Source organism: Propithecus coquereli, unplaced genomic scaffold (genome assembly GCF_000956105.1).
Source record: "Propithecus coquereli isolate 6110/MARCELLA unplaced genomic scaffold, Pcoq_1.0 Scaffold67, whole genome shotgun sequence".
Taxonomy (NCBI): Eukaryota; Metazoa; Chordata; class Mammalia; order Primates; family Indriidae; genus Propithecus; species Propithecus coquereli.
In genome coordinates this window covers 3,330,145-3,341,240 of record NW_012152729.1, presented here as the reverse complement: position 1 = coordinate 3,341,240, position 11,096 = coordinate 3,330,145, and the positions used below count along the sequence as shown (strand labels likewise).

Below are 11,096 nucleotides of genomic sequence, written 5' to 3'. Positions count from 1 at the left end.
GGCAACAGAGCGAGACTCTGTCTCAAAAAAACAAAAAACTTTTAAATTAAATTGTGTGACTCAGAAGAAAACTAACAGATACCTTCACACTAGCATTATTTTCCTTGGTGTTTAGAGATTGAGAATGTGTCATTCAGTCAAAGCAAAAATGTGTATTTTTCTCAAGTTTTTCTTTATATTTCAAAATATTGCTAGTAAGCATTTTGCTGAATAAAAGTTGATTTCTGTTCTTAAAGCAGGCTCTCACGAGTCTTGGTGATAGGCTGGGAAGAAGAGGTCTAAGGGAGAAAGAATCAAGGATGCTGTTGCCAGTCGACCATATGCCAGTCTGTGCTAAGTATTAATTAATTTAATCGACGTAGCTATTAATATTATTCCCATTTCATAGCTGAGAAAACAGGTCCAGAGAAGTTAGCGAACTTGCCCAAGGTCAGTATGGAACTGGAATTTGAGCCCAGGCACTCTGGCTCCAGACTCTGGGCTGCCTCTGAGGCCCAGATTTCATCTTGAGCAGCTGAGTGCATGATATGCTCTTCCCTGGGAGGGAAATGCTAGAAAAGGACCATATTTGGGGTAAGAACAAAGAAGATCATGGATTTAATTTTTGACATACTGATTTTAAGACACCTTTAAAGCGTCCAATAGATAGAATTGAGAATAGACTGATAGATATGTTGGCCAGAGGAAGGATCGGGATATTTGAAATTTTGATACATGTGCTGAAGTGCCATCAAAAAGCCATACCATGGCCGGGTGTGGTGTCTCACGCCTGTAATCCTAACACTCTGGGAGGCCGAGGCAGGCGGATCGTTCTGAGCTCAGGAGTTCGAGACCAGCCTGAGTAAGAGCGAGACCCCGTCTCTACCAAAAAATGGAAAGAAATTAATTGGACAGCTAAAAATATATGTAGAAAAAATTAGCCGGGCATGGTGGCGCGTGCCTGTGGTCCCAGCTATTCAGGAGGCTGAGACAGTAGGATTGCTTGAGCCCAGGAGTTTGAGGTTGCTGTGAGCTAGGCTGACGCCACGACACTCTAGTCCAGGCAAGAGAGTGAGACTCTGTCTCAAAAAAAAAAAAAGCCATACCAGTTTACCTACTCACAAGAAATAATTGGGAGAATCAAAATTAAAAAAAAAACAAACCAACAAACTATCTTCCCCAGATCCATCCCCAGAAACCAATTCAATAGAAGTGATCGGTGGGTGGGAGGCAGGGAACCTGTATTTCTAAAAAGTTTTCCAGATGATTCAGTCAGGCATGGTTGGAAATCATTGCTCTGTGACATTATTAAGGCCACTGTGAAGAGCTAAGTATATAGAAAGGAGCAAACTGGTAAGATGTGAATGAAAGCAGCATGGTATTTTGGATTGAATTTCCAATGCTTGCCTGCATGGCACATTGATCGCATTTTTAAACTCTGTGCTTATTACGGCAGGATTCTGAATGACCTTCAACTTCCTGTTTTGCTTTTTAAAATCACTGTCCCTGGTTTTTAATACTTCATTGTGCTTTTTAAAAGCACAACACATCTCGTTTGGCCCTAACCAGAGCCTGGGCATGCGTGTGTTCCCATTTTAGAGACTGGAAATTAATAAGGGCTTACATTTATTGAGTGCTTACTGTTAAAGTTTAAAGATTAGGCAACTTGCCCAGGGCTGCAGGGCCAAAGTGTATGGGCTCACCACCCATACAGGGCTTTTGTCTTTTCAAACGAATACTTTAAATAGAACTTCCAACTCCATTTCCTTATCTTTCCACCCAAGCCTTTGTTGAGGGTGTCTGATCTGTGGCAGAGGGTCCGAGCCCAGCTGTGCCTCCCCAGTAATCCAGCTGCTTCTGCTTGGGTGAGTCGAAGAAGGGCTCCAAGCTGAGGGCCTCAAAGGCCCCATCGGCCTCATGTTCGAGACGGTCCAGGTGAAGAGTGCATGGATGGGGACTGTCTGCCAGATGTAAACGCGCTGTGCCAGGGTCCTGTTGTCCTCCAGGAGCTGGCTGAAGCCGTTGCTCCACGGGCAGCCACTTGAGAATGCCTTTGACTAAGCACTTCAGCTCCAGCACTGTGCTCGACTCCTTAAGTGTCCCTGAAGGTGGTGATCTGGTGATGAACACCTCCATGGTGGCGGTTCCACCTTCTCTGCTTGTGGCTCTGGGGAAGAAGGGTTGGGCCCCTGTGAGGGGCACGCACAGCTCTTGCAGGCCCTGGTGGATGGAGCTTGCCTGGCTAAAGGAATGGAATCCCAGGATGCCCCACGGGGGTTCCCTGTGAATCAAATAGCCTGGAGCCCCCTTGGGTTCCCAGCATGCACCTCTCGGCAGGCGCAGGCTCCCCCAGCATGCCTTGCTGCCTGCAGCCTCCCTCTCCCATTGGCCCCTCAGATCAGGTCCTGCTCACTAGCCGCCATCTTGGTCTTCCCATGCCTGGAAGCCACTTGGTGGCTGGGGAGAGCCAGACCGCCTTCCTGGTAACAGGGGCCAGCCCAATCTCTCTCCAGGTCTGTCTCTCTCTTTTTTTTGTACAAATATAAAACTATTAATATTTTATGTTAGAATTATGGGGCGAATGCTATAAATGGCCATTTTGTGACCTGCTTTTCTTTTTTCTCTCTCCACAGAGCACTTTTTCCTGAGTAGGTTTTATGATATTTAAGGCTGTGTAGATTAGACATTTGAACAACTATAGCACAGCATAATTATTAATAACTATTCTGTGGAAAGTTAGGTTGGTGAGACCTCGTTTTCTTTTATTCTATTTAAGCAACAGTCATGCACATTCTTGCAGGTATGGTTTTGTTATATCTGGGATGATATCTTGGAACAATTCCTGATATTGTTTAAGGCTTGTTTAAGGCTGCTTAATTACCGGAAAGGTTGTGGCAATTTACATTCACCTGCCCACAGCAATATATAGCAGCACCTCGTTCCTAATTATTCCATAGCACTTGTCCTTTTAATTTGTATTTCTTAGTAGGTGAGCTTTTTTCTACTTGTAGTTTTACTGAGGAAAATGCCAGAATCTTCTTTTTGTTTGTTTGTTTGTTTGTTTTTGAAACAGGGTCTCACTCTGTCACCCAGGCTGGAGTGCAGTGGCTTGATTGTAGCTCACTCTTACCTCAAACTCCTGGCCTCAAGCCATTCTCCTGCCTCACCTTCTGAGTAGCTGGGACTACAAGTGCATCCCACCATGCCTGGCTAATTTTTTGTAGAGACAGGGGTCTTGCTATGTTGCTCAGACTGGTCTCCTATTTCTGGGCTCAAGTGATTCTCCTGCCCCGACCTCCCACAGTGCTGGGATTATAAGCATGAGCCACCGTTCCTGCCCAGAATCCTCTCTTAAGTCAATTGCACATAATTCCCCCTGTATCTTCTTATTCCAGTCCCTTAACAGAAGGTAGTAGTAGCTATCAGGACAAATTGGTTTGCTTTATGAGCTAGATAATGTCCCTAAACCAAGCTAGAATAGAGACTTGGTGGGCAGTCTCACCCCAAACTCCCTCATATCTTTTGGCTGCAACATGTTCAAGCTTCCCTTCCAGTCAAATTGCCCAGTGATCAGCAGGGAAGCTGGCTGAGATTGATCACTTGTTGGATATTTTGTCCCCAGAGAGATGGGTGGTTTTATTTTGCCAGAACTTTACTTCCAGTAAGGTTGGACATTTGGGCTACATAGCACCTCCATGTCATTCATGGCTGAGAAGACAAGCTCCTGACCTTCAAGGGTGTTCCCTTGGGAATTTGGAGGTATCTAGACAATTCCAACCTAAAAGCAGGCCTGCAACACAAGAGGAATGAGTTCTCAGCCCAGTATCCATCAATTCTTAAATGTCTATTTTAAAAGCATTTTTCCCCCCTCAACAGCTCTAGTACCACAGAGACCGTGCTCTTCTTGCCCAAGTTCTACAGTGGCGCCAGTTCAGGATCTGAGGCTACGTCGGGCAGGATGGTCGTAAGAGAAGAACTTTGAACATAGGCCAGGGACTGCTGGTTCTGTTGGATGTCTTTTGTCTAGCACAGATATGCAGAGCTCTGATTTTTTTTTGTTATTAATTTCTCTAGAAGCAGTCTCAGGTTACTGACTCCCTTACGCCCTTCCCCAACAGCATGCTAGGAATTATGCATTTAGGCTCGGTGCTGAAAGCCATCGGTTTGTAGTGGTACAGCAGGTACCTCTTCATCAGGCTCGTTGAGCTTGTGATTCAGAACCCTGTGGGAGAAACCCAGGCTAAAGCCAAATGAATTTGTCTGAGGTCCCAGGGTGGGTGTGGAAGTGATAGCTATGCTTAGGCCTCTGTTTTCCAGCTTTAAGGTCTGAACTGTTGCCCCATGCATTCATCAGTGCTCATCAATTCGTGCCAGCAAGAGGTTGACACAAGCCCATTCATGCCTCCATGACTTGGCCAAGGTGTGTGGCCTTGTGGAATTAGGCTGTAGTCAGGAATACGAATCGGTTTACTTCACTGGCTATTAGAAGGTGGGTAGAAGAGGGGTGAGTGATGATTAGACCTGGTTTCAGATCAGTTTCGTTTGGAAACCAGCAATACTAGCCAGTGGTGTCAGGAACCATCTGGGAGGAAGTTGTAATGCTCTGCCTCAGGGCTTAGCATTTACCAGCCTCTCTGTGACTCATAGCTTGCAGAAAAGACTACTCATGTTCCCACAGGTGCCCCAGCAAGTTTCCCTAGAAAGATCAGCTTATCTGTGAGATCTCCATCCCCTGCCTTCCCCAGTGAACCACACAGCACCCCTGCGAAACAGCCCTCTCCGAGTGCAGACCGAGGCAGTTCGCTATCCTGTTCTTTGGGCTTGTGCGTCTCCCTCTCCCTTCACCTGCCTCCTCCAGCAGGTAAAGCACATAGCTGTAGCTAACTCCTTCCCATTGTGAGAGGGGGTTTTCTGTGCTGTGGGAAAAGGCTGGGACTTGAGTCAGAAACCTAGGTTACCTGTGAGTGGGCTAAACGTACACTGAGGACTTACTCGGGGCCAGGCACGGTGCTCAGTGCTGTGCCAACACTCTCCCATTTAATCCTCTCAGTAACCTTATGAAGTAAGTATTATTTCCATTTTCCAGATGATGAAACTGAGCTTCCATATGCTCACACAATTTGCCCAATCATACAGTAGATAAGTGGCAGCATTATATGGATTTAAATCCAAGTCTTTTTTTTTGAGACAGAGTCTCACTCTGTGGCCCAGGTTAGAGTGCTGTGGTGTCAGCCTAGCTCCCAGCAACCTCAAACTCCTGGGCTCAAGCGATCCTCCTGCCTCAGCCTCCCAAGTAGCTGGGACCACAGGCACATGTTGCAATGCCCAGCTAATTTTTTCTAATTTTAGTAGAGACAGGATCTTGCTCAGACTCGTCTTGAACTCCTGACCTCAAGCTATCCTCCCTCCTCGGCCTCCCAGAGTGCTGGGATTACAGGCACGAGCCACCTTGCCCGGCCAACACTGTCCTTTATAAGAATAGATGGGCAGCCCAGATAACTTGGCTACAAATGTTTGGAACCATGTAATAGTGGACATGTACCAGCAGACAGAGTAGCAGTGTTGTATACTCCTGGGAGGCAGATTATGCAAACAGCAAGAAGAGTATTTCTGGCTTCCTGGCACCTTGGGGGAGTGGCAGTTCTTAGAGTTTTGGGAATTAAGGCTCTAAGTAATAGGGGAGTCGATCCATTAGCCTCCTGCTGGGGAACCTGGTGGGAGAGCTCATTGAGAGTCTCTCATTAAAGAAAATCATTGACAGAATTATCTAGCTAGCCCTTTGCTGGCTGAAGACCTTCCCTTAGGAAGAGGGCTGTTTTAAGAATGGGAAAAGTAGGCCAGGTGCAGTGCCTCATGCCTGTAATCCTGCACTCTGGGGGGCCAAGGCAGGAGGATCACTTGAGGTCAGGAGTTCCAGACCAGCCTGAGCAAAGAGTGAGACCCCATCTCTACTAAAAATAGAAAAAATTAGCTGGGCGTGGTGGTGTGCATCTGTAGTCCCAGCTACTCGGGAGGCTGAGGCAGGAGGATTGCTTGAGCCCAGGAGTTTGAGGTTGCTGGGAGCTAGGCTGATGCCACTGCACTCTAGCCCGGGCAACAGAGTGAGATTCTGTCTCAAAGGAAAAAAAAAAAGAATGGGAAAAATGACTATTTGTTTTTTATCAGTGTTGGAATAACCGATGCAGCCCCGTGGGTCAGAATTCAGAAACGTATACAGTAAAAAGTCTCATCCCTGTCGCTAGCTGCTGGTTTCTCTACTCATAAGCCCAGTTTTTTGGGTTGCCTTCCAGAGGTATTTTTCAAATACAATTTAAAAATACGAATGTTAGCGCGTTAGCACGGAATACGTTGTACTACACCTTTTAAAAAATAAAAATTGACAATACCTACTAGAGATCTTTCCATGTAGATATGAAATAGGAGCTTCCTCATCTTTCTTAGCTTTTTTTAATGCCTGCTTAGCGTTCCCTTATGTAGGCGATACCATAGCACAAAGTTTAAAAATCCCGTATTGGTGGACATTTAGGTTGTATCTTAACCTTTGCTATCGTAATTGATGCGTTGTTGATTAGTTTGGTAGACAGCTAAGGAAAGGTGATTCAGAGTATTCTGTAAGGATTGGAAGATACTTGAGGGCAGGCACTTTTGTTCCCAGTGTATCTAGGAGAATGTCATAGGCACGTAGGAAGCACTTTAGTAGTTCCTGAACGAAAGCTGTGCTGAAGCACGTGGCTTTAGACCCTGACCACCCTGGCTTCTGATTCCACTGGTTAGCTGTTTGACCTGGACAAGTCTTCTCACCTCTGGGCCCCAGTTTCTGCATGTGGTAAATGGTGCATAATGCTGTATGAGCTTCGAGGGGTTTACAGATTCATGCTTTTGGGTTTCATCTTGTATGGTATTCATGGTGGCTCAATGCATTCTAATTTCCATCTTCCAAATGAGAAAATATAAATTCCTAATAAGTTAATTCAAGTTCCACATCAACATCGATGTTTCTAACTGACAGATTTTTGAGGGACTTTTACATGGGTCCTTGGCACAGCTTTAAGTAAATGCTGAATCATCTAGTAAGTTTAGCTGTTTCCTTTACCTTTTCTTACTCTTCTTATTATTAATACATCAAGAAGATGTATTGGTCCCACTACATCTGGAACATCTAGTAACATGCTTTTCTTTCTTTCAAAGCAAGGGAAGGCAGGCGTCAGGCTCAAAGCTCCAGCACACAATGGATTCTGGGGCCCAGAGAATTAAAGTACCTTACCCAAGATCAAGTTCATGTCAGCACCTGCGTAAGAATGGGGTCTCTGTCTCCATTAATCTTATGAACAGGAGACCCTTCCAGAATGCCTCTGACAGGCCATTCACCATGCTAAGCCCTTTACGTTTATTCTCATTTAATCATCACAACAACCCTACAAGGAGGTACTGTTATTACCCACACATCTAGTGCTTTTCTCCAAATATCACACTGCTTGTCTTGGCATCTAAAAATCAATCTCTGTTATTTCCATAGAGGGAGAAGGAGAACAGGTAGTGGGAGGTGGGGAGAAATTAAAAAGCTCTCAGGAATATCAGAAAGACTGTGTAACCATAGTGATTAAGAAAATGACTCGGGCTTCAGACAGGTCTGAGTACTACTTCTAGCTTTTCCATTTCCTGGCTGTGTAACTTGAATGAATTTGTTTAAGTCAGTTTCCCAATCTAAAAAAAAATGAACACTAAAATATACTCCATAGGTTGCTTGGTAAAGATTAAATCAGAAAGAATGTAAATGTTGTCTATTAATAGTGATTCATGAGGGAGGGATTCCTGAGTCTTGAGATGGGTGCACATTTGCTAGGGCTGCTGTAACAAAGTCCTGTGAACTACGTGGCTTAAACAACAGAAATCTACTTTTTCACAATTCTGGAGGCTAGAAGTCCACGATCAACGTGTTGGAAGGGTGGGTTTCTTTTAAGGCCTTTCTCCTTGACTCACAGGTGGCCATCCTCTCCCTTCACATGGTCTTCCCTCTGTAACTGGCTATGTCCAAATTTCCTCTTCTTCTAAGAATACCAGTTATACTGGATCAGGGCCCACTCTAATGATCTCATTTTAACTTAATTAACTTTTTAAAGACCCTGTCTTCACATACAGTCACACTGTGAGGTACTGGGGGTTACGACTGCAACATACGAATTTGGCAGGGGGGACAGGGGACACAATTCCTATTAAGAGAAGACTTGGACCTACAGAAGAATTGCTAGCAGGTAGTCATGGCCAAATGGTTAAAGCAATAGATTTGAAAATACATTGCTGATAACCCTAATCATTAGGAAAGTTCATTTCCTTCCTGGCTTTTTTCTTTGCACAGCTACATATATTATATGTAGTTCTGCATTCTGCTTATTTTACTTTCTTAGCATAAGAACTTCCCTATATAATTTCGAAAGTCTTCAGTTAAAGTATCACTTTGGGTGGCTGGATAAATAACCCATGGAGCAAGTGCCCCATAGATTAACTTTTGCCCTATGTTTAAGATGATGTAACCTTTGCCACATGTCATTTCCGGTCCTTCCAGCGCTAAGGCAAAGCAAGATCCTCAGAAGATGAAACTACAAAGCTGTGCGCTGCAGATAAAGGGCATGGCCACCCGGGGGATCTTGTGGCCCGTGGGACCCTCTGGAACTGAATCAGGCCTAGATCCCTTTTTCCCTTCCCACTGGCCAAGCATGTCACAGCCCAGGACTCCTCAGCGGGGATGTCGTCAAGGAGGCAGGGCTGGTTTCTAAGCAATCTTCTCTTTCTGCCAGGCACATTCCTACCTTCCCACAGAGGATCCTGCCTGTGTGTCAGCTCCTGGGCTCCGGGGAACTGAAGGCCGTTCTTCGTGGTCCTTGAGCCCTTCTGCCCCCTTCCGTTCACTAAGCCCAAAAGATGGCCAGTGTCTTAACTTCCTTCACCTAGATGAGCTCTGCCTGCTTTTGAACTTCCTATCAATGGAATCACAGACACGCATGCATGTGTCCTCTCCGGTATCTGGCTTCTGCCATTCCACCTTCAGTCTGTTGGATTCACCCATGTCGTTGCATGTCCCTGGAGTTGATTCATTTCATTATGTGAACATAGCCCAGTATATGAACAGTGCTGCCGGGAACATTCAGTGCGTGTCTCTCGGTGAATGTATCTTTGTTGCGTCTATACATCACAGTGGAACTGCTGTACTGCCAGACTGTTTTCCAAAGCGATTGTCCCGTTTTTACACTCCCACGTCAGACTTCTACCTCTGTGTGTGTGATAAGATATGCATAACATAACATTTACCATTTTAACCATTTTTAAGTAAACAGTTCAGCGGCACCAGGTACATTCTACAGTGTTGTGCAACATCACCATTATCCATCTCCAGAACTTTTTTCCATCATCCTAAACAGAAACTGGTAACCTTTAGTGACTTGTTTATTTCACTTAGCATAATGTTTTCCAGGTTCATCCATGTTGTGGTATGTGTCAGAGCTTTATTCCTTTCAAAGGCTATGTAATATTCCCCTGTGTGTTCGTACCACATCTTGTTTACTCATCTCCTGATGGACACTTGGAATTGTTTCCACCTTTTGGCTGTTGTAAATAATGCTGCTATAAAAATTTGTGTATAAGTATCTGAGTCCTTGCTTTCAGTTCTTCTAAGTACATACATGAGTAGAATTGCTAGGTCATATGGTAAATCTACATTTAACTTTTTGAGGAACTGCCAAACTGTTTTTCATATTGGCTGCATCATTTCATATTCCCATTAGCAATGCATGAGGATTCCAATTTCCCGAGATTCTCGTCAACACTTGTTGTTTTCCTTTTTTAAAAAATAGCCCTCCTAGTGGGTATGAAGTGATATCTCATTGTGATTTTGCTTTGCATTTCCCTAATGACTGACGATACTGAGCATCTTTTTTCATGTGCTTATTGGCCGTTGTATATCTTTGGAGAAATGTCTTTTCAGGCCTTTGCCTGTTTTTAAAATTGGGTTGTATTTTGTTATTGAGCTTTAGGGGTTCTTTATATATTCTGCATATAAATCCTTTTTATTTTATTTTATTTTTTTTCAGAGACAGGGTCTCACTCTGTCGCCCAGGCTGGCGTGCAATGGCCCCTTCATAGCTCACTGTAATCTCGAAACTCCTGGGCTCAAGTGATCCACCTGAGTAGCTAGGACTATAGGTGCATGCCACCATACCTGACAATTTTTTTTTTTAATTTTTTATTTATAGAGAGGAGGTCTCCCTATGTTGCATAGGCTGGTTTTAAACTTCTTGCCTCCAGTGATCCTCATGCCTTGACCTCCCAAAGTGCCAGGATTATAGGCAAGAGCCACTGGGCCCAGCCTATACTCTTACATACTATGTGAATACTTTCTCATGTCCACATTACTTTTATAGTAAAAAAAAAAAACAAAACAAAAAACCCTCATCTCTCATCTGTTAGCCTTTCTTATTTTGAGGAAAGATTATTTTTAAATAAAATAATAATAATAGTCTGAGACTAAAGGACAGCCTTTCCAAAGGATAGCTGGGGGCCTTCACCCAGTATTTCTGTGGGCAGGGACAGCACTGTCCCGTGGTCCTTGTCAAGCTGCAGCCTAGCAGGAGCGTGAGCACCGGGTAGCGCGTGGTGCTGATTGGGCCCAGGCTGTGGCTCCTGGTGGTTCCCTGATTTCATGCTGGGGCCACAAGGAAGGGCAGGCAAGAGCATTGACTGTGAATAGTTTCTAGTGTGTGTCTTGCAGTCAGGCAGACCCGGCTTTTGAACCTGTTTTCTTATCTTTGAAAAGGTACTAAGACGGACCTTGCTGGGATAGTTGTAAGGATGAAATGGGCCCAGTCTCTGGCTGGGGAATGGTAGCTATTAATTCAGAGTACTCGTTTTAGGGCAGGCAAGCGGGGGGATTCAGAAGGAATCACTGAAACAATCAAAGGTTGTCCAGAGTGATCTGTGTGGGCCACAGGATGTGTATTGTGTGTAGATAGACTCGTGGCCTTCAGAAAATCTTCTGCTTCTAGGTAGGACCTTGAGTCAACCCTGTGTCCCGTGAGGCCACCTGGGGCTGATGTGACTGAATGTCTATGATCTTGGTTCTCTGG

At 44.7% G+C, this 11,096-nt stretch overlaps 1 protein-coding gene across 1 annotated transcript in view; it reads left to right on the top strand.

Moving 5' to 3' along the window:
* Positions 1-11,096, top strand: part of CDH3 (cadherin 3, type 1, P-cadherin (placental)) — a 38,028-nt gene that overhangs the window by 11,300 nt on the left and 15,632 nt on the right. The window lies entirely within an intron of this gene.